This window comes from Perognathus longimembris, chromosome 6 (genome assembly GCF_023159225.1).
Source record: "Perognathus longimembris pacificus isolate PPM17 chromosome 6, ASM2315922v1, whole genome shotgun sequence".
NCBI classification, from domain to species: domain Eukaryota; kingdom Metazoa; phylum Chordata; class Mammalia; order Rodentia; family Heteromyidae; genus Perognathus; species Perognathus longimembris.
Window position 1 is genome coordinate 60430301 of NC_063166.1, and position 20251 is coordinate 60450551.

A 20251-nucleotide genomic window follows, 5' to 3' on the forward strand; every position below is an offset into this window, starting at 1 on the left:
ACTAAGGGACAGTGCCCAGGCCCATAGTTCAAGCAACTCAGCATTTCCCCACATTTTTTGTTGTTGTTGTTGTGTGTGTGTGTGTGTGTGTTATTTATATTTATGTACTTAATATAGTTTTTATATAACTGTAAATTAATATACTTATATATTTATACAATAATATATAACATATAACATATTATAATATATATGCATCACAGTCATATGATTCCCATGCACATTAAATAATGCAATTGACTTCAAGCCTATAGACTAGCCTCAATAACAAGTATTTTCTATAGCAGTTTTATCTTGAGACAGAGAGGAAAGGGACAGGTAGATGTAAGCAACAGTAAGCTTTGTCCATTTGGTTTCTTCTAAGGATTGTCCCTGATATCTGCTTTTTTTGTGCTTCCTCGGTGCTTTGGCTAGCCTCCAGCTGTGTAAGGGACTTTAGTTTGAAACTCTTGGAAAAGTCTATGAAAATAAAACCACAGTTGAACCCATCCTAAAAATTCTGAAAAAAACTGCACACACTTCAAGAGATCTGACAATATTTCTTGTATCTGTGGAGAGCAGATCGCCTTGCATGTAATTGCTCTATGAAAGTATATGAAATGTTTTCTCCAACAGATAATTAGCAAAGGAGTGCTGACCACAGTCCCTATCTCAGCTAGAGACAGCTGTGAAAGTTCTTCACTCATCCTTAAAAATAGAAAGTTGCCTGTTACTCATGTATAAATGTGCATAAAGAAGTTTATTTTAGTTATGGTTGTTTGCAGTTATTATAATACATACTGTTTTGTTCCGATAGCTGTCGCTAGTCACTGTTCACACAAATGAAAGGTTATATATTTTCTTTTATGATTATGTATGTTTTCCAAGACACTAAGATATTCTTAACAGAAATAACAAAGCATATAAATAGGAGATATTGTTCTAACACCATTAAAACCCAACTATTCTGTGCAATCTCCAAGTTTCCTATCTCAGTATCACTTCCTTGCTTATGAATATGTACAATTTACATGAAAATCAATTTTTTAAACTCATGATTATCAAATATACAAACCAATGTTCTAATTTATCAATTTCTACTCTTATTTCAGAAAGGAATTTTATATGGTAATAATTAGCTTTCTAGGACCAGATAACAAATACGAAGTATATTTTCATTTTTACTTCTTATTCAGGAAAAGAGACTTGTTTAACATAATTTTTTCTATGACAATATAGTTGAACCATAAAAGAAGACAAAAACACAACAAATATTAATTCTGTTTCATGCTTTCATTATTAGTTATAAAAACCAAAACAATTTAGCCTCTGTAACAGCTCATATAGGATAAAAGAAACTCTTAACATCATCAATGCTTTATTGCATAATAGTTAAGTATTCACTTAAAGGCATTATGAAGATGCTGTTCATTTGTTAAATAAGATCTTATTTCTTAAAGCACTTTTATATTCAAGTAAAGTATTAAGACACAGATTTCTCATTTAACCTCTCACCCCATGAATAATGTTAATACATGGAATGCACTAAATAACAAATACAAAAATAAAAAACCCTGTGTGAGAGGCAAATAATACCCATAAGTGCCTTTCTGAAAAAAAATCTATATGAGTTACAGTTAAGTTTAGAGAAATTGTACAAGAGGCAATAAAATAAATAAATCTACATCAAATTAATGTCAGAATTCCCACAAAAATGACATTGCATAATTATACTTCCTTGGCATTTAAAATCCAAACAGGAAGAAAAATCAACAATCGATTAAACAATCTTTGTGAAGATTGGGGTTTAGCTGGAAGATAAGAGAAGTATTTTCTATTGTCTTACCTGCTTCCTTTCAAGGAATCATAGAATAAAACTGTAATAGATCTTCTATAAACCATGAACTCAACAGAGCTGCTCAGCTACCTAAATCTCACCTCTCTTCCTAAAGCCATGTTTCAGTATGCTTTCTTACCTGACCAGGAGTGAAAAGCATATAAACTTCCCCAGTCACACACAGGTTCTTGAGAGCATGCCTGAGGCAGATTGAAGAACTTCAGGGCAATCACAGTTTTTGGATAAGTTCAGTCTTTCCAAAGAGGGGGAAGAGGAGGTAGGAGCCTGAGGACAGCCAAGCCCTCACTGGTCTCCCACAGTCCCACCCCTTGGCCACAAAAAGAGAGGCTGGGCAAACAGTGCCCACAGTCACAACGGAGTATCCAGACAGAGCGGCCAAAGGAATCTTCAACTATTCTAAGCAGAACAACAAACACAGCAAAGCTTTTTGCAGACATATTGCCGAGTAACTCTGCTCTAGAATGAGTTAGAGGGCCCAAACATAACAAGAAGTGCCACTTGAGCAGACATCAGGCCACACCTATACTCTTCTTCAAAGCAAACCTTTGCTTATTCTAGACTGAAGGCTAGGTCGAAACCTAAAGGAAACCAAAACCGATTGCTTATCATTGGTTTGAGCTGTTCCACATCTTTGCTTTAAGCTCTACTCCAATCTGGGCTGCCAGTCTTTTTTTTTTTCTTTTTGTCTATTTTCCTCCAAAAAAGGAAATGAAATCTTTTAAACTGTTAAGTTACTAGTAGCACTGATATAAAGAAAAGCAAGTAAAAGTCAGACACCAAGTTATTCCCGCCTGTAATCCTACCTACATGCAAGGCTGAAATGTGCAGGATGATAGAGCCCAGCCTGGGTTCAAACCTCTCTAGACTCCATCTACAAAATAAGGGGGGGGGGGGGGGAGGAGAAGGCGGGGAAGCAGGATTGAAGACAGGAAAAAAGAAAGTAATTCAGAATGAATGTTGAAAGGGAATTCTAAAGATTATATCCCCTGCATGCACAGCCAAATGTTCTGAGGAGGGTTTTCAATTGTGCTTCAGATTCACATGCACACACACATGTGTACACACTTACAGATAAGTCTCCACATTTACAAATCTATAAGTGCTAGCTTTGCTTAAAAGACAGTGTTTCTCAATATGTAATAAATAATACAAAATGTCCTGCAAAATAAGAATTTAGGTCAAACTTTAAGACAGGCACAGACTACAATCTGAGTTTTCTGAGTTTTTCAAAAAACAATTCTCATATTTGTTGAATCTATCAGAAAATATACTATATGTTTTGTTTTTCAAACTTCTTCAATCCTGAGCATCTTGAGAGAACTCATATTTTCCTGAGACTTACTTGAAAGAAAAAAGCTAATAACTCTAAATTGCATTTGCTAACTTCTTTTTTTTTCTTTTTTTTTTTTTTTTGGCCAGTCCTGGGCCTTGGACTCAGGGACTGAGCACTGTCCCTGGCTTCCTTTTGCTCAAGGCTAGCACTCTGCCACTTGAGCCACAGCGCCACTTCTGGCCATTTTCTGTATATGTGGTGCTGGGGAATCGAACCCAGGGCCTCATGTATATGAGGCAAGCTCTCTTGCCACTAGGCCATATCCCCAGCCCCCAGCATTTGCTAACTTTTAATTCACCAACCTGGCATGGTGATGAGCTTTCAAAGCTCCTGGGAAACTCATTGAATTATGACCACACACACAGACACACACACAGACACACACGCACACACACGCACACACACACACCCCAACTTCTACATTTCTCAAAGTTCTAAAGCTAAGCGTCCCTCCCCCACATTGAAGCATGTAGAAGAAAAAACAGTGCACAGATACTAACTAGATATGTACTTCAACCTTTACATTACATGAGGAAACACAAGGACAGCACAGAGCCCATCCTCCAGGGGTTGGATGTTCCATTTCACAACTCCGCAATTGCCATCAAGGACATGTGGCCATGGTCTCCTGTGTGCCCTCAAAGGTGAATGTCAAATGTCAACGATAGACAGGGAGGTAATGTATGCTGGATAGTGGGCACCAAGCCAAAGTCCTGATACAGGGCCAGAAATCATCATTAAAAACACCATCCAGCAAGGTTCCAGTGGCTCATGTCTGTAATCCTAACGACTCGGGAGGCTGAGATCTGAGGATTGCTGTTCAAAGCTATCAGACAGGAAAGTCTGTGAGACCCTTACTTCCAATTAACCACCAGAACACAGGAAGTAGAGCTGTGGCTCAAAGTGATAGAGAGCTAGCCTTGAGTAAAAAGGCTCAGTAACAGGACCTAGGCTGCTAAAAAAAAAAAAAAAAAAAAAAAAAAAAACCCATCCAGATAAATAACATTTGTAGCTTTGTCTCACATTTCAAACACTTTTACACAGGTGGACTACAGAGAAAGAATCTGAGTGACAGCACTTCCAGTAAACCGTGTTTAATACCTGACAACCAATAGAATCTCCTCACATCCCCAGTAGGACCTGTTCTCATTAATGGAAGGGAAGGAGGTAATTTTCAGGGCAAAACCACCAAAACAGACTATCAATTGGCAGCTTCTCCAAGAAAAATAAGTGAGCACAACACCCCTATTCATCACCTGACTTCTTAAGAACAAACTTCTTTCTAATAAATGTGTTTACCACAGCTACATTATGCTTTCTAATAACTAGGTGGGCCTTCTTAATTCAATTATTCCCCACTGAAATACTTTCTGGTTTATTATTTTCTTTTGTTCTGATCTTTGCTACATAATTTATTTGCATATGAACTGGAAGTCTAGCATGTATAGTATACGGAATGTAATGAAACTACTAGTCCAGATCTTGTTCATAATGAAAAGTAAGTAACATAATCAGGAAATTGGAGAAAAAGGAAAGAAGTATATGAGTGTTATTTTTGTTCATATTTTAGAATCAATACATATTTTCTAGAGCAAATGAAGTCTACAAGTATAGGATTTTTTATATTATTGTTCACATGTGTAATAATGTGCTAACATAAAATAGCAAAAAATACAATTAATCCCAAATTACCGGAATTCACCTGCCATGCAATCCACACTTAATGACTTAGTATTCATTTGCAGCTACAATATTTAATATTAATGCTTAATCCTTAACAATAATCTCTAAAAATAGAAAGAGGAATACTGTTTAAAACAGTTAAAACTTGAAGGGAGTTAAAACTTTTGCCAAGCTGAGATCTTTCCATGCCTGGGCTCCTGGTATGTAGAGAAGAACCACTGCTAACTGAATAATCAGAATATGGATTCCTATGAATCATATGAATGCCATGTCACACAAAAGCACACAAGCATGGGAAATTATATTATCAGATAACCAGCTAAATCTTCAGGTATAGATTATTTCATTGTTCACATTGGTGATTCTTAGTTGTACCCACAAATTGCTCTTAGAGAACTGAAAGGAAGATCTCAATCATTCCAAAGAAAACCAACTAAATAATACCAGTTATTATTTTTGTAAAGCAGGAGATGAAAGGAAAGCTTGACAACTCAATCAACATACAATAATCCTATATTAATCAATAGTATTGTATATATACAGACAGTGCCTTGGTAGCAAAGGGCAGACATTATTCCTAATAATCTCTAGCTTGCATTTGAACATGCTTAGCACCATCTAATGTAATCATCAATTTAAGGTCATATTCCAACTGGGTTGGCTTACAATGTATGGGTAGCCACACCATATTAGACAAGAACTTAGATAAAAACCACTCAGTCCTTTCCACGAACCCACCTAAAACTAGTCTTATTATAATCAGATAGAGTAGTGAATGACTTTAATGATAATAATCCAGATGAGAACTCTACTTGAATTTGAAGAAAACAAGCCTGAATTCTTCAGAAAAGCCCTTGGCTTCACAGTCCCTAAGATAATTCAGAAGATTGTGCAATAGCTTCATATTTTAGACAATTCTCAATGTGTAGGAGCCACTAACATCAACTGATAGGGGGTATTAGGTAATTTATAAATTCAGCATTAAAAACACAAAAATCCCTCTCTGGCACCCTCTCCATCTTACATTTCCCTCTCCATCTTTTTCTTTCTCTGGCAGACTTGACATAGGGTTTTTTACTGTTTTTGTTTTGTTTTTGTAGGCAATAACATCAGATTAGGACTGAAATAGGACTTTTAAATTTTCACTGGCAATTAATATATCTTACATACACATACACACGTGCATATATGTATAGATATATAATTACCTAGAATATAATAGTTTTCCATTTAAGGTTAATGGTTTGACACAAATAAGACCACAAATACGTGGCATTTTTACCACAAAATGCATTTATTTGTAGTTAAAAGCAAAAAAACACTAAACAGTGACAGAATTAGAATACAGCAAGAAGCACATGAGTAGTATCTAAATGACTGAAAAGTGGAAACCCTAATAAAAGATACTGATAGCATCAGTTACATGAGAGATAGAGGCAGAAGAGAATCTCAATTTGAGAGAAGTCTAGGCAAAGTTAGAAAGACCTTCTCTGAAAAACAGTCTAGGGCTGGGATGTAGCTGAGTGGCAAAGCACTTGCCTAGCAAGTACAACATCCTGGGTTCAATCCCCAGTACCAAAAAAGAAAAAAAGACCAAAAAAAATACAGTTAAAAACAACAACAACAACAACAAAAAAATCCAGGTGTGGTGAGGCGCAACTATAATTCCAGCTACTTGGGAGGAGGAGGAAAGTAGGAAAACGTTGTGAGGCTTGCCCAAGGGAAGTTAGCATATGAGCCTATCTGACAAAGAAACTAAAGGAAAAGGACTAGAGCTATGGGTCAAATGGTAGTACACTTGACAAATTTCTGAATTCAATCCCCAGTTCCCAGTATTCTCTACACTGAAAAAAAGCCAACCCAAACCAACAACAACAAATAAACAAAAGAAAACTTGTTGTGCAGTGATCAACAGTTTAACCATTAGTTTTTTGTTTTGGGTTTTTTTTTTTTTGCTATGTAACTTGAGATGCCTTTGCCTCAGTCTCCTCATTTGTAAAATGGAGCTAAAGAAAGTACCTACCTCAAAGGGTAATGGCAAGGATAAATGAGTTCTTAGTAGTAAAGTGCTAAAAATAATGTTTGGCACTTAGCAAGAATGTAATGTAAGTTGCTTATCACCAATAAAATGACCAGTAGTTTATACATACATCCAAATCACGACTTGGAACTTTTAAGCTTGACCCTGAGGCCTATAAATAACAGTATAAGGTAAGGAGACTTCTCCTTATTCCAGCAAAACCCTTTTTCTGTTTTGTTTTCACTTTTAAAATTAAGAATCAACCAGTGTAAACTTATGTGACAGTCCCCTGCAGGAAACAGTATATCAAAGTCACTATCTTCAATGTGATAGCATATTCTTCTTCCTTCCCTAAAGGTCCTCATGGTTTGTTCCCATTTTGAAGGGAGTTTGTCCATTTATTAGTGCTGTCATCGTTTGGATATAAAATATCCGCAAAGACCCCTGGGATGATGGCTTGGTTCCAGCTGGTGGCACTATTGAGGAACAGTTCGACCAGGAGACACTATTGTCATCAATGGATTAAACAACTGATGAGTTTGTAGCTGAATAGGCTAATAGGAGGCAGGGCTTCGGAGGAGGCAAGAACTGAGAGTGTTCCGTTGAAGGTATATCTTGTCCCTAGAATTTTGCACACTCTTGTATCCTCACTCTGGCCCTCACTTTCTTGCCTTTTGCCTAACATTTAGCAAGCAGCCTCTTTAACACAGGGTTCTGCCACCATATTCATCCTAGCCTCAGGCTCAGAGCCATAGAGCCAGCTAATGTTACAGTAAACCTAAAGAAACCTTTTCTTTTACCTTGATTTTTTACAGGTCTTTTGACACAGCCATGGGATAAGCAAAATGTATTTACAATTAGTCATGCATTTCTTCCCATATTTAACAAGGTCTGACTCACACAGTATCCAAAGAATTGCTATGTACTTTCATGTTACCACAGTAAATGACTTTTCATTAAAATTACAGCCACTCTCCATGCAATGACTTTAAAAAAAATCTGCTCAAATATAAATGGCGAATGGAGAACTTTTTAGTCTTTTTCTTTGTGTAATTTTCCTCTATAGTTGGCTTCCAAGGAAATTATTCCATTTGTTGGTGTAACTTAAAATGAACATCCTGAATGAATCAGGAAAAGCAATGAGAATCATCACTTCGGATTCAATGTGGTGGGCCTTCATTTAATGAGCATTTGGATTGAAACAGGAAAAGATAAAAACAACATGGCTGGGGGGGAGGGGTGTGTGTGACATGAAATCACTGACACACAAGGCCCAGCCAAGTCCACACTCCCACTCTGTGAACTAATACTACTTCTTGAACAATAAACTTAAGTTGAACCACAATCCCATTAATTATCAGCTTCATTAAACCTAGCCACTCCCCCACACACCAAAAACAAACAAACAAGGGTGGGGAAGGGAGATTTGGAAAAAATTATATTAAGTGAAGTAAACCAGACCCAAAGAAACATAGGCTGCATGGTCACCCTTCTCCTTTGTAATAACTAGAATATGTCTAAGATATTCTTATCAGAAGATCACAATAGCTCAGTAGCTATATGCCTATAACCATATAAAATTATGCTAACTGAAAAGAACTCCAAGAAATGGGAACAATAGGGTTTTTTAGTGTACTGTTAGCATGTATTTCTTTTTTTTTTTTCCTTTCTTGCTTTGGTTTATTCCCTGTGGTCACTGTTTTTTGTTGTTTTGTTTTGTTTTGTTTTAATTTATATACCCTTTGTCTTGTATAGAAGTTTATCTGGTTTGGGGAAGGGACTGGGAATCAGGGAAACTGTAGGAAAAAGAGTGAACCAATCAACAGTGATACTCACTAGACACTGTGTTGGAAATGAACTTTACAATTTGGGAGGGAGGGAAGGGAGGGGAGTTGGAGAAAATTAAGGAGGAGTTAACATTGTTCAAAAAGAAATGTAGTCATTACCTTACTTATGTAACTGTAACCCTTCTGTACATCACCTTTACAACAAAATAAAAATAAATATTTTTTTTAAAAAAGAAAGAAACAGGCGTCAGTGTCTCAAGCCTGTAATCCTAGCTACTCAGGAGGCTGCAGTCTGAAGATTGAGGTTCAAAGCCAGCCCAAGCAGAAGAGTCCCCATGAGATTCTTATCTCCAAATAACCACTCAAAACTGGAAGTGAAGCTGTGGCTCAAAGTGGTAGAGCCTTGAGCAAAAGAGCTCAGGGTCAGCACCCAGGCCCTGAGTTCAAACCCCACATTGACAAAAAGAATGAAAGGAAGGAAACAAGTAAGGAAGGAAACAAGGAAGGAAGGAAGGAAGGAAGGAAGGAAGGAAGGAAGGAGGGAGGGAGGGAGGGAGGGAGGAAGGAAGGAAGGAAGGAAGGAAGGAAGGAAGGAAGGAAGGAGGGAGGGAGGGAGGGAGGGAGGGAGGGAGGGAGGGAGGAAGGAAGGAAGGAAGGAAGGAAGGAAGGAAGGAAGGAAGGAAGGAAGGAAGGAAGGAAGGAAGGAAGGAAGGAAGGGGAAAGAAAAGAAAAACACCCTTGAAAAGAGCATGAAGGAAAATGGTTAACAATGAAATTAATACTGATTGCAAATGTAACCTTCAAAATGCCCAGAGCCCAGTAATCCCTCAAGGAACAGATAATACAATCTGATTGCTTTTGAATGTCAAATGTACCTGCAAGAAATAGCTCTGTAAACTGCTATGGCAGGCTATGTACAAAGAGTCTAAAGTTAATTTCTAAAGTCTAAGCTGTTGTCCCCACCCTTTTCCTTGCTGTCAGAATGCCTCACATGGCCTTCTACTCACACCCACACCTCTGTCATATGGGGCGGCAGTACCAAATTCTTGGGTACAAATCCCAGGTGTGTGTGATTTTGCACATTTTGAACCTTTTTGTACCTCAATGCCATTATCTGAGAATGGAACTGGAATAGCATGTTCCCTGTATGGCTGTGCACAGCTTTGCTCACCAAATAGGAAAACTGTACTCAAGGCAATCCCAGTATTAGTTATTCTGAGAGTAATGGTCACATGTTTTTAAGTGATTCCTTGAATACGCTGAGCTAGGTACTTCATGTATCCACATTATGGATGAATAGACTGCAATTTTCTGAGGGTTGCCCTACGCGCAACATGGAAGAGATAAACAGCATGAACTCTGCACTTCTGCACTGCCTGAAACCAACTGAAGTTTAAGCACCCAGGGCAGTGACAAACCATAAGAGGCCTCTGTAATGACTGCCACAATTGTTTAAAGGGTTGATATTTAAAAGACTAAGACAAAGAAATCAACCTTTAGGAGACTCCCTTGGTTTACTATTGGCTGACTCAAAACACTCTTTCCTTCTTAGTGAACAGTATTTACTTTTTGGTCTATGTTTATAGGCTGTGTTAAATTCTGCATCTTAGCTCCATGTGTCAAAAAATGAAAACTAAAAAGGAAGTGCTACCTGTATTAAGATACACAGTAATAGTGACTGCTTTTGTACTGTTCTCTAAAACCAATGATTGACATCTACTTCTTCCCACACCCACCTTCCTATGGGACTTAAGCGGATTATACTATTTATTTTGGATGATGAGTAGCAGAGCTAGACATTGGGAAAAGGAAACCCGAGTGAATTCTAACCCTCTACCTCCATCCCTTTCTACATTTCTCACCAAATGAAAACATACCTGGAATTTCTATTTGGACTTTTTCTTCATAGCTCCTGTTTACACATCTAATTATCAAGAAACTTGTGTGTTTATATTTTTTACCCCTCAGGGGAATCCAGAAATCAAATCACTTTGCCAACAAAGCCAGGAAAACAAATCATTTGTGTTGTAGCTGAGCCATACGGCTCCCTTAGAAAACACAGGCAGAGCCTGCACAGCTTTGCTCTCACAAAGCCATTTGGGGGAAGATTTTTATGGCAACAGCTGAACTGTTTCTACCAAAACAACACCTACACTTTGCTAGAGTTATTTTTGGAGGAGAAGGTTTCCCTTACTGACGTTTAAGTTGTTCGAATGTGTAGTTAAAAGGAGGCGCTCATAATGTGGCTATAACTTCTCACTGCTGAGGCTGGGTGACTTGAGCAGGTCATTTAACCTGAGTGACTCGGGCCTCCTCATCAAATGGCAATCTCAGTGCCTTGGAGAGCTGCCCTAAGAAATGATGAGGCAGTGTGTGTTTAGTATAGTCATGATATAATAAACATTGGTTTAAAAAGAAAGCTGTACTAATTTTGTCAGATTGGATGAGAACTACCTTAGGGAATAAAGATATAAAAACCTATAGGTGTAAGCACATGTCAAAACCCATATTAATAGTAATATAGGAATGTGGATAACAGCCACAGGACTCTGTTGACCCACAGTCACTTATTCTGCTTTTTCTCAATTCTGTGGGACAAGGTTATGGAGAGGAAGACAGTAAAACAGTCTCAGAATAGCTAGACATCATAAAGTCAAACCACCGGAACTTCCATAATTCATTCATGAATAATAATCCGTGCTGTTGAGTATATACCAAGCACTGTGCCCCCATTTTCTGTACTCCTTACAATGAGCTACTGACCTTTCCCAGGGTACACCTACATATATGTGTGACCATTATATAATGCAATGCTCAGACCCCACTGTAGGGTGAACAAGTGAGTTCTTGGCTCTTGTGAATGAGGCCAGAAGATGTCCTTAGCTCTCAACCTTCTCCAGACAAAGCTCTTGACTTGGAAGGGCTGCTCCCCCAAGGTCAAGCATCTCCCATGGTCAACATCAGTGAATTAAAAACCCTGCCTCAGAACTACCTGGTGAAATTGGCCAAGGCCTCTCTCTGTTAAGAGCTATCTCAAGCCAATATAATCGCACATGCTTGTACTAGCAGCTGTTTAGGAGGCAGAGAGATCATAACTCAAGGCTAGCTCAAACAAAGTTAGAGCTTATCTGGAAAAACAAACTCAGAGCTAAACAGCTGGGAGTATGGCTCAAGTGGTAGAGCTCTTAGATAGGAAGCCCAAGGCCTTGAGTTCAATCCCCACTTCCACAAGGGAAAGGAAAGAAATAAAGGGTACATCTCAGTGGAGCTTTCCCTTCTGCCAAATTTTGAATTTGTCATTATTTTCCTTGAGTGCTGATCTCAACAGTTATCAACACTTACCCTCTGCACATTAATCTCTACTTTTAAATCTGCTCACAGAAAACCTAGGACTGGAATTGGTTTCATTTTTTTTTTAAATTAAGTCCACATTTCTTATGAAAAGTGTCCTGAGTCACAAAACCCCATGAATGATGTGGCTAACACTAAACTACCCTGCTCTACTCTTCAGTGTCATTTCTATCTTTATGACTAATAAAATTAACCAAGTAGCCCAGATGATGTCCTAAAAGTTAATCTCAAAAGTAAATTAAGCTGAGCACCAATGGCTCATGCCTGTAATCCAAGCTACTTGGGAGGCTGAGATCTGAGGATTTCTGTTCGAAGTTTTCCAGGCAGGAAAGTCTGTGAGACTCTGATTCTCCAATTAACCACCAAAAAAACCAAAAGTGGTGGAGCTCAGGCCCTGAGATCTTGGAGTAGAAAAAAAGTAGAAGCAGGATAAAGGGTTACAAGAACGTCAAGACTAAAGATATAGCTCAGAGGTACAATACTTTCTACAAAAATAGAAAAAGAAGAAGGAGCAGGAGGAGGAAGTGGAGGAGAGGGAGGGGAAGAAAGAGAAAGAGAGAAGAAGGAAGGAAAGGAGGGAGGGTGAGGAAGGAAGGAAGGAAATAAAAAGATAAAATGTAAAAACTATCATAATAATAAACTATCATCAGTCAAAGCAACAGAAAAGAGAAACTACTCCATGTCTTTCCAACAAAGGGACTGGCTAGAGGACTTGTGAAATGGCTACAAGACCAGAGGGAATAGGGAGCCTAAGACCACACCAGAGTCTCCGCAGAGCTGCTCACTGACCTTGTAAGAAGGATGGTGCCAGGATGTGGTGGTGTTATCACAGTCCAGCCAACCTGATAGGCCAGGACCCCAGCCAAGGCTGCTATGGAGGTGAGAGCAGATGCTACAGAAGAGACACACTCATTCCTGGAAATACCTGAGAAAGCAGACAGTAGAGAGATTCCTAGGTCTCTTGCTCCAATTTCCACCAGTGCTCCCTGCATTGCCCAGGTCTTCCCTGGAGGACTCTGGGCTAAGGAGACTTGGAAAGCAGAGCAGGGAGAAGGTAAAGGAAAGGAAGCTAAGCACAAATTCTGTATTTGAGCAACCCCAAAATAAAGAAGTATAGAGACAATAAAGAAGTATAGAGAATTACTTCAAAGGTAAATACAGGAATTCAAAAGGTGGATGTGTCTAAAGCAATTTAGCTCCATGGCGAGTAGCTGGGAATATCCCACTATTTTTAAGCAATAACATGAATAATGCCTAAATACATCTGAATCTTTGCAATGTACAGTACTATATTAGTGCACAATATCCTATCCTATATCTAAAGGCTGAGGGTGACAGGTGTGATCATACATGTCTTTAATCTTATCATTTGGAAGACTGGAAGACCGAGAGTTTGAAGCCAGTCTTTAGTATAGAACAAGACCATATCTTGAGACTAAAGCAAAAAACAAAGACTAGAGATATAGCTCAGTGATAGAGCATACTTCCCTAAAAAATGGGGGTATGTTGGAGAAAATGCTCAGAATTTCCGTTATTTTCTGTTACTAAATAAGAAACACACAAACACACACACACACACACACACACACATACACCACATATAACACTGAGTCACTTAACAAACAAATAAAAATTGTTCCTCAGTACTGTCACCTATCTTAAGCATCAATGTTTCTGCTATCCTAAGCTAGATCTGCCTTCATACTTTTTTAGTATTGGCTAGTATAATTATTTCCTCTCTTCTCAGTTCTCTGTTGACTTCTCTTATGCATCAAGTGTTATGGAGGGCAGGAAAGGAAGAAAAAAAAGTCAAAGATCTCTAGCTAAATGAAGATACTTAATTACTCTGGCCATTTTTCTTTCCAAAGATGTCTAAGAAGGCATCTAACGACTCCCTAGTCTTATTTGAACAAAGATTACTTATATTACAGTTCCCAGAGCAGGAATGAGAGTTTTTTTAGAAAATCAAGATCATATTTCAGTCTCTTCTACCTTCCAACAAGGCTTCTTTGAGGTCATTAATAATCTAAATGACCTGAAAGGGTGTTTAGGACCCAGCTTTGTTTCTAAATAGCTGTTTGGGAATATTATAAGACAGTTCTCTCTGAGCCTCTATTTTCTCATTTCCGACATAATACAACTAGAACTAGACAGTGTCCAATCCTTTCAGTTTTGAATGGAATAGTTTTCCTACAAAAACAATAAAAGCCTTCTGTAGAGCCAGATGAACTATCTCTTCCTTGAAAAGGCCCAAACATGTGTTTGTGAGGCTACCTACCAGAAGTTAAAGTACAGTATATGGCCAAGGCAGAGAGCAAAGTTAAGACCACAGTCCTTGCTCAGGTGCCTATGATCACACCCATGACACTGATGGGTATAGGGTAGTCTGGCTGTAATAAAGAGCCGAATTCTTCTCATTCCCTGTGTCCTCACCCTGTGTTGTGAAACCTCGAAGAGCCCTTGCCCCGGCACTGGCCTGGAAAGTTTTTGCTCCATGGATGCTAGCAAACATGATGCAAGCAAAGGCTTTAAAAGTGCTAACCACAACCAAGTTTGCTCCCATGCTTAGTCTTCTGCCTTACCTATGGTAGGACTAGCATGCTTGAGAATCAAAGACACCTATCTTGTATCACACATGCAGACATAGCAAAGAAGTCACATGAGTCTTCCTAGATAAAGCCATCCTCAATCAGCTGACAGAGAGCCCAGCACCTGGATATGTGAGCAAAGCCAGGTGAGATCAGAGGCAGGCAGGCAGAGAAACGCAGAGCTGCCTATCCAACTTGCAAGGTACCACAGATACAGAAGGCAGTGGGATCAGTTAAACCTCCTAGCTTCTAAGTTAAATACACTTTTATTATGATATTCCAGTTTTGTGGTCACCTGTTATACCACATTATTGTGGGAAAAAAGAACAGATAGAAATTCCTTGAACTATTTACTTACTAGTCCCCAGATTATAATGACTATTTGTTGAAAAATAAAAACAAACAAGGTTCCTTTCTGTTAAAAGAAGGTTAGGATATCTTTCAAATTGTAATACACATTAGTATTTTTAAGGCTCTCACAATAAAGAAGTGAAGCTGGGCTCCAATGCCATATAACAGTAATCCTAAATACTCAGGAGACTGAGAGATAGATAGAGGCCATCACAGTTAGAGGTCATCACAAGCACAAGTTTAAAAATACAGTCCTTAGCTGGGGGGCGGGGGGTGGGTAGTAGTATCTCACACTTGTACTATTAGCTACTCGGGAGGCTGAGATCTGAGGTTTGTGGTTCAAAGCCAGGTAGAAAAGTCTGTGAGGCAATTATCACCAATAAAACCTAGAAGTGGAGTTGTAGTTCAAGTGGTAGAAAACTAGCCTTGAGCAAAAGAGGCTCAGGGACAGCTCCCAGGCCCTGAGTTCAAGCCCCAAACAGAGAAAAAGCAAACACACAACATTTCATGAGACTGTATCTTCAAAATAACCAGCAAAAGAAGATTGGAGGCCATGGCTCAAGTAGTAGAAAACAGGGTCTCAAGCATGAGATTCTGCATTCAAAACCCAGTAGCACACAAAACATATGTTTCTTTTCTCTAACTCATGTTTCATTTCATTAATTTTACTACAGACCTCTATGTATTATCCCTAATCAAATTCTTTCACAGCTTTAGACCTCAAGTCTGTGTTGAATCTTTATCCAACCTTCTTCCCCTATAGGCCATATATTTTATCTTCTAAGATGGGTAATAGGCCCTTTGAGGACAAAAGTACATCTTGCAAGTACTCTGTCACTACAAAAGCTTATATTATTTATAATCAAACTCTGATTGGAAGTGAAGAACGACAGTTCTACAAATACTTCAAATCCACATATAGTCTATACTCTTATAGTCAATGTGCCTGTTTGTCTTTTAGTATGGTTTACAAGCTTGTGATGATCTAAAGGTGATTCCTTATCGAATGTGTCCTTCCTACACTAATTCTTCCTTTATGTACATACAGTGCATTCAGGTGCATCAAATGGTCACATTTGATAAGAATCTGAACCATCCGGATGTAAAATAACATGATATAATACTATTATTCATGTGGTGATTCACATTTAACTAGGCCCAAGGTAGCTCTAAATCATTTTTACAGTGTGGCCACAAGGTGGCACCATATTAAATGTTAAGTGTAAAGCCCATCACCTTTTGATAGAAGTATTTTTTTTTCTTTTTTTGGGGGGTGGGGGTGGTGGGCCTATGCTGGTCCTGGGGCTTAAATTTAGGGCCTGGGCACTGTCTCAGACCAGCACTCAACCACTCAAACCACAGCTCCACTTGTCTTTTGGGTGGCTAATTGAAGATAAGAGTTTCAGGGACTTAACTACCTAGGCTGGATTTGAAACACAATCCTCAAGATTTTAGCCTACTAAGTAGCTAGGAATACAGGCTTGAGCCACCTGGCAGCTGGCAGACGAAAATATTCTTGAACCGTAGGCATTTTAAATCTGCAAGAACTTCATAAATACAACCTTGTCACAAAATATGACCTCTGAAACAAGGAATTTGAAACTTTTGGGAGCTTTCCCCAAAATCCCCAGGAACAGGATACTGACCTTGCCTTGGTAGAAGTTATTCGACATTATCCATGATAATCCTATCTATTTTTTGGTGCTGTCTTTGTGAAAAGAGACATCCTTGCTGTCCCTATTTGGATGTCTCACAGATGCTCAATAAATACAACATGGGTGGATGCCTTGCTGGAAGCATAAATCTGGATGGATGGATGATGAAATTAATAAGTGAGATGGGGCACAAAACATGACTGATCTGGACTATGCATTCTCTCTTTATCCTCTCCACTGACCAGTCTCAACAAGATAATTATAAACACTAGGCAACAGCAGGAAAAAGAAGACAAGTAAAAAAGGACCTTGATAATTGAATCAGCTGGATAAATGTGATCATTATGAATCTAGAGTTAACACTAAGTGCACATGTTAAAAATACAGAAGCCTGGGGCTCGGGATATGGCCTAGTGGTAAAAGTGCTCGCCTCCCATACATGAAGCCCTGGGTTCAATTCCTCTGCACCACATATATAGAAAAAGCCAGAAGTGGTGCTGTGGATCAAGTGGCAGAATGCTAGCCTTGAGCAAAAAGAAGCCAGAGACAGTCCTCAGTCCATGAGTTCAAGCCCCAGGACTGGCAAAAAAAAAAAAAAAATACAGAAGCTTATAACCCTAGCTACTCAGGAGGCTGACAATATGGGGGTTGTGTTTCAAAGCAATCCCAGGCAGTAAAGTCCTTGAGACTCTTATCTCCAAGCTGGAAGTGCCTCAAGTGGTACAGTGCCAGCTTTGAGCAAAAATGCTAAAGGATGGCACCCAGGCCCTAAGATCAAGGACCAGAAACAAACAACAACAAAAAGCAAACAAACAGATTATAACCAAGAAAAAGAAAACTATGATATGGTAATCTCTTTGTTTTCCTAACAAGATCAAAAGACAGGTACTGAAGAAATATCTTACTTCTTTGCAGATTAAGATTTTAAGTCATTTATTGCAAGTGGATGATTCTCTCTGGGACTTGAGATCCATAAGGAATGACCCCCTCTGACATGGAAGACATGCAGAAAGAATTCCTGATCTCCTAGAGAAAACTTACTTAGAGAAACACTTCCTTTCCATGCACTTTCGCCTTGGACACTTTTGCCTTCATTATTTTGATTACTCCCTGAATGTACCCTGTTTAAAGAGGAGAAACACAGCTAAACTACAGGCACAGTCAAGGTGTTTAATACTGAAAAAAGTCTTCATCTTTGATGTTCTTCTCACATGCTTCCTGGCTGTACACCAGCACCCAATATACCTCGGGTGCTTGTAGGAACAGCTAGGAAACAGCTCAGCCATTGATTGAAACCCTCTTCGAACTGACGCCATGAAATAGCCTTAGGAACTATCACATGGATGAACTTTGGGCTGCTGATGTGTTACGGCCTTGTTTTCTAGGATTTAATTCTATTTGAACTTTGTTTTGACCCCTTAGACGCTGTATCTGAAAACAAAGGCTTTACAGTTTTGTGTTTTCTTTTCACAAGCTAGGAAACCCTAAAACAATTTTCTGTGGACTGTTTTAGTGTGAAAGTTAAGCAAAGCATAATCTAATGCAAAAGTTTTTCAGGCTCACTTTATATTATTTCCCTCCCATCTAAAATCCTTTTATAAGTCTTATGTGCTAGCATAAATTAAAAGTTGACTATTAGTTGTGTCACAGCAAACCCCGATTAGCATCATCTATCAACCTGAAAGATTCAGGCTAGCCCAGCTTCTTTGAGCTGTTCTGTCCTTCAGAAATTCTTTCAACTTTCCACAAGTCATTTCTGCCTCCCACTGTGTGTGTGTGTGTGTGTGTGTGTGTGTGTGTGTGTGTGTGTGTTTTCTGGATTCATCTTTTGAAAGACATCTCTATCATCCAGGAAGCAAGATTATGACAAATGCAACAAAAAGCCAACACCAGAGGGACTTCTCCAGGAAATGCTCCCAAATAAAGAGTAACAGTTCTTTACTTTATCCTCCCTTCTCTCTCTTTAACTCCTTTGCAAAGCTAACAGCCCCGTCCCCCCCTCCAGGTTATTTATCCTTATCACTTATAAAAGCACCCACTAGGTAACCAAATTGAGATCCTTTTGGTGGAGGGAGACCCACCCAGCTAATCCACAATGGATGAACCACAAACCTTGGCTGCCTGGGCTATCACAACCACATCCATCCACCCTGCAGTTCTTGCCAGTGCTGTTCCTTAATTGGCCATGAATAGTTACAGTCAGCCCCAGCCATTTCTGTACCCTGTATAGTATAATCTCCCAAAGATCAGCTGGGAGTTTAAAGTCCAAATTTTTAAATAGCATCCAATTAATAATCCTTGTAATAATGAAAGAATTGCCAAACTGCTATGTGAATTCTAAAGCCCAAAGTGGAGGCTCAGTTAAATGAAACAAAATTATCTTTGGACTGTCCCTCCTCTCCATCAAAATGCCTTTCTGCTTCTTCTTCCTTAAAAAAAAAATGTTTAAAGGGTCTTCTGATGTTACACAAGTGAACCTCTAACTTGTAATCCTTCTGCCTTCTCCACCCAAGTGCTGAGATTACAGGCATGTGCCATCATTGCCTGTTCCTGCTATCACTGATTAAATGGTGCATTTAGAAGAAAAACATTTCTGGAAGTTGATCATCTTCAAGGTCAGAATTTTTTCCTTCAGGTATCCTTTTCTTATTCACTTATTAAGTATTGACTGGTCCTAAATATAAAGATAAAAATTACTGGCAGCTAACCACAAGGATGTCACAAGTCTATCCAAAAGGAGGGTTTTAACAAATCTGTTCCACTTGCATGCCACATGTTTTCATTTGGCACTGTGTGAGAGATTGAGCTGTCACAGTGAACAATGTGGGCAGAAATAGCTGTTGTGCTGGAACTTCCATCCCAAAGAGAACATCTAATGACACCAGGTAAGAAAATGGTCTGATATAGAAAGATACCAGTGGGTGGGGGTGGGAATGAATTATAAGCAACACATAAGGATGTTAAAACAGGAAAGCAAAAGAAGTCCCCACAGAATAAGAGGTGAGAGGTGAGGGGATAACTTTTATAGACAATGTGAGGAAAGGTTTGGAAAAAAAAGGGTGAATGTGTATAGGCCCTAAAGGAAGGCATGAGACACAAGTATGAGGAATATCAGGTGCCAAGGGTAGTCAATGCAGAATGGAAGAGTAGGCAGTAGCAGCAGATGAAGTCAGAGGTAATAAAGAAGGGATGGATGGAGCCGGGTCCTAAGGCCCTATGGGACTTTGGGAATGAGGTGGGATACTGCTGCATGCATGGACCAGAGTAATATGATCATAAATGATCCAAAGACTCATTCTAGGTGTTGTGTTTACACCTGACTACAGGTAGCTGATAGTAATTTGCAGGGCTACTGCAGAATTCATGCCATGGAGGAAGTGGTCAGACAAGTGGGTAATGACGAGGGTAAGGTGACATGGCAGTTATCTTTGGGATGTTTTGAATGTGGAACAAGTAGAATGTACTGATGAATTGGATATCAGTAATGGAAGGTAGACATTCTAGATATTATTTTTTTCTTTTTCTTCTCTACTTAAGATACTGCCTACGGTTTGGATTGTGAAGGCCATTCAAGACCCAAAGGCCCAGGAGTTAAATAAAGGATTGATGCTTAGCTCAGTGTTATCGTGAGATGTAGGAAGCTCTA

General features: G+C 39.0%; 1 protein-coding gene across 6 annotated transcripts in view; it reads right to left on the bottom strand.

Annotated features, from left to right (window-relative positions):
• Positions 1 to 20251, bottom strand: part of Plcb4 (phospholipase C beta 4) — a 351489-nt gene that overhangs the window by 259365 nt on the left and 71873 nt on the right. Inside the window, exon 1 of one of the 6 annotated variants that reach the window (XM_048348810.1) lies at positions 1956 to 2464. The exons of the other annotated variants lie outside the window; for them this stretch is intronic. The gene's annotated coding sequence lies outside the window, so the exon portion shown is untranslated. Of the gene's footprint in view, positions 1 to 1955; positions 2465 to 20251 lie in introns of those variants that run through there. 6 annotated transcript variants of the gene reach the window in all.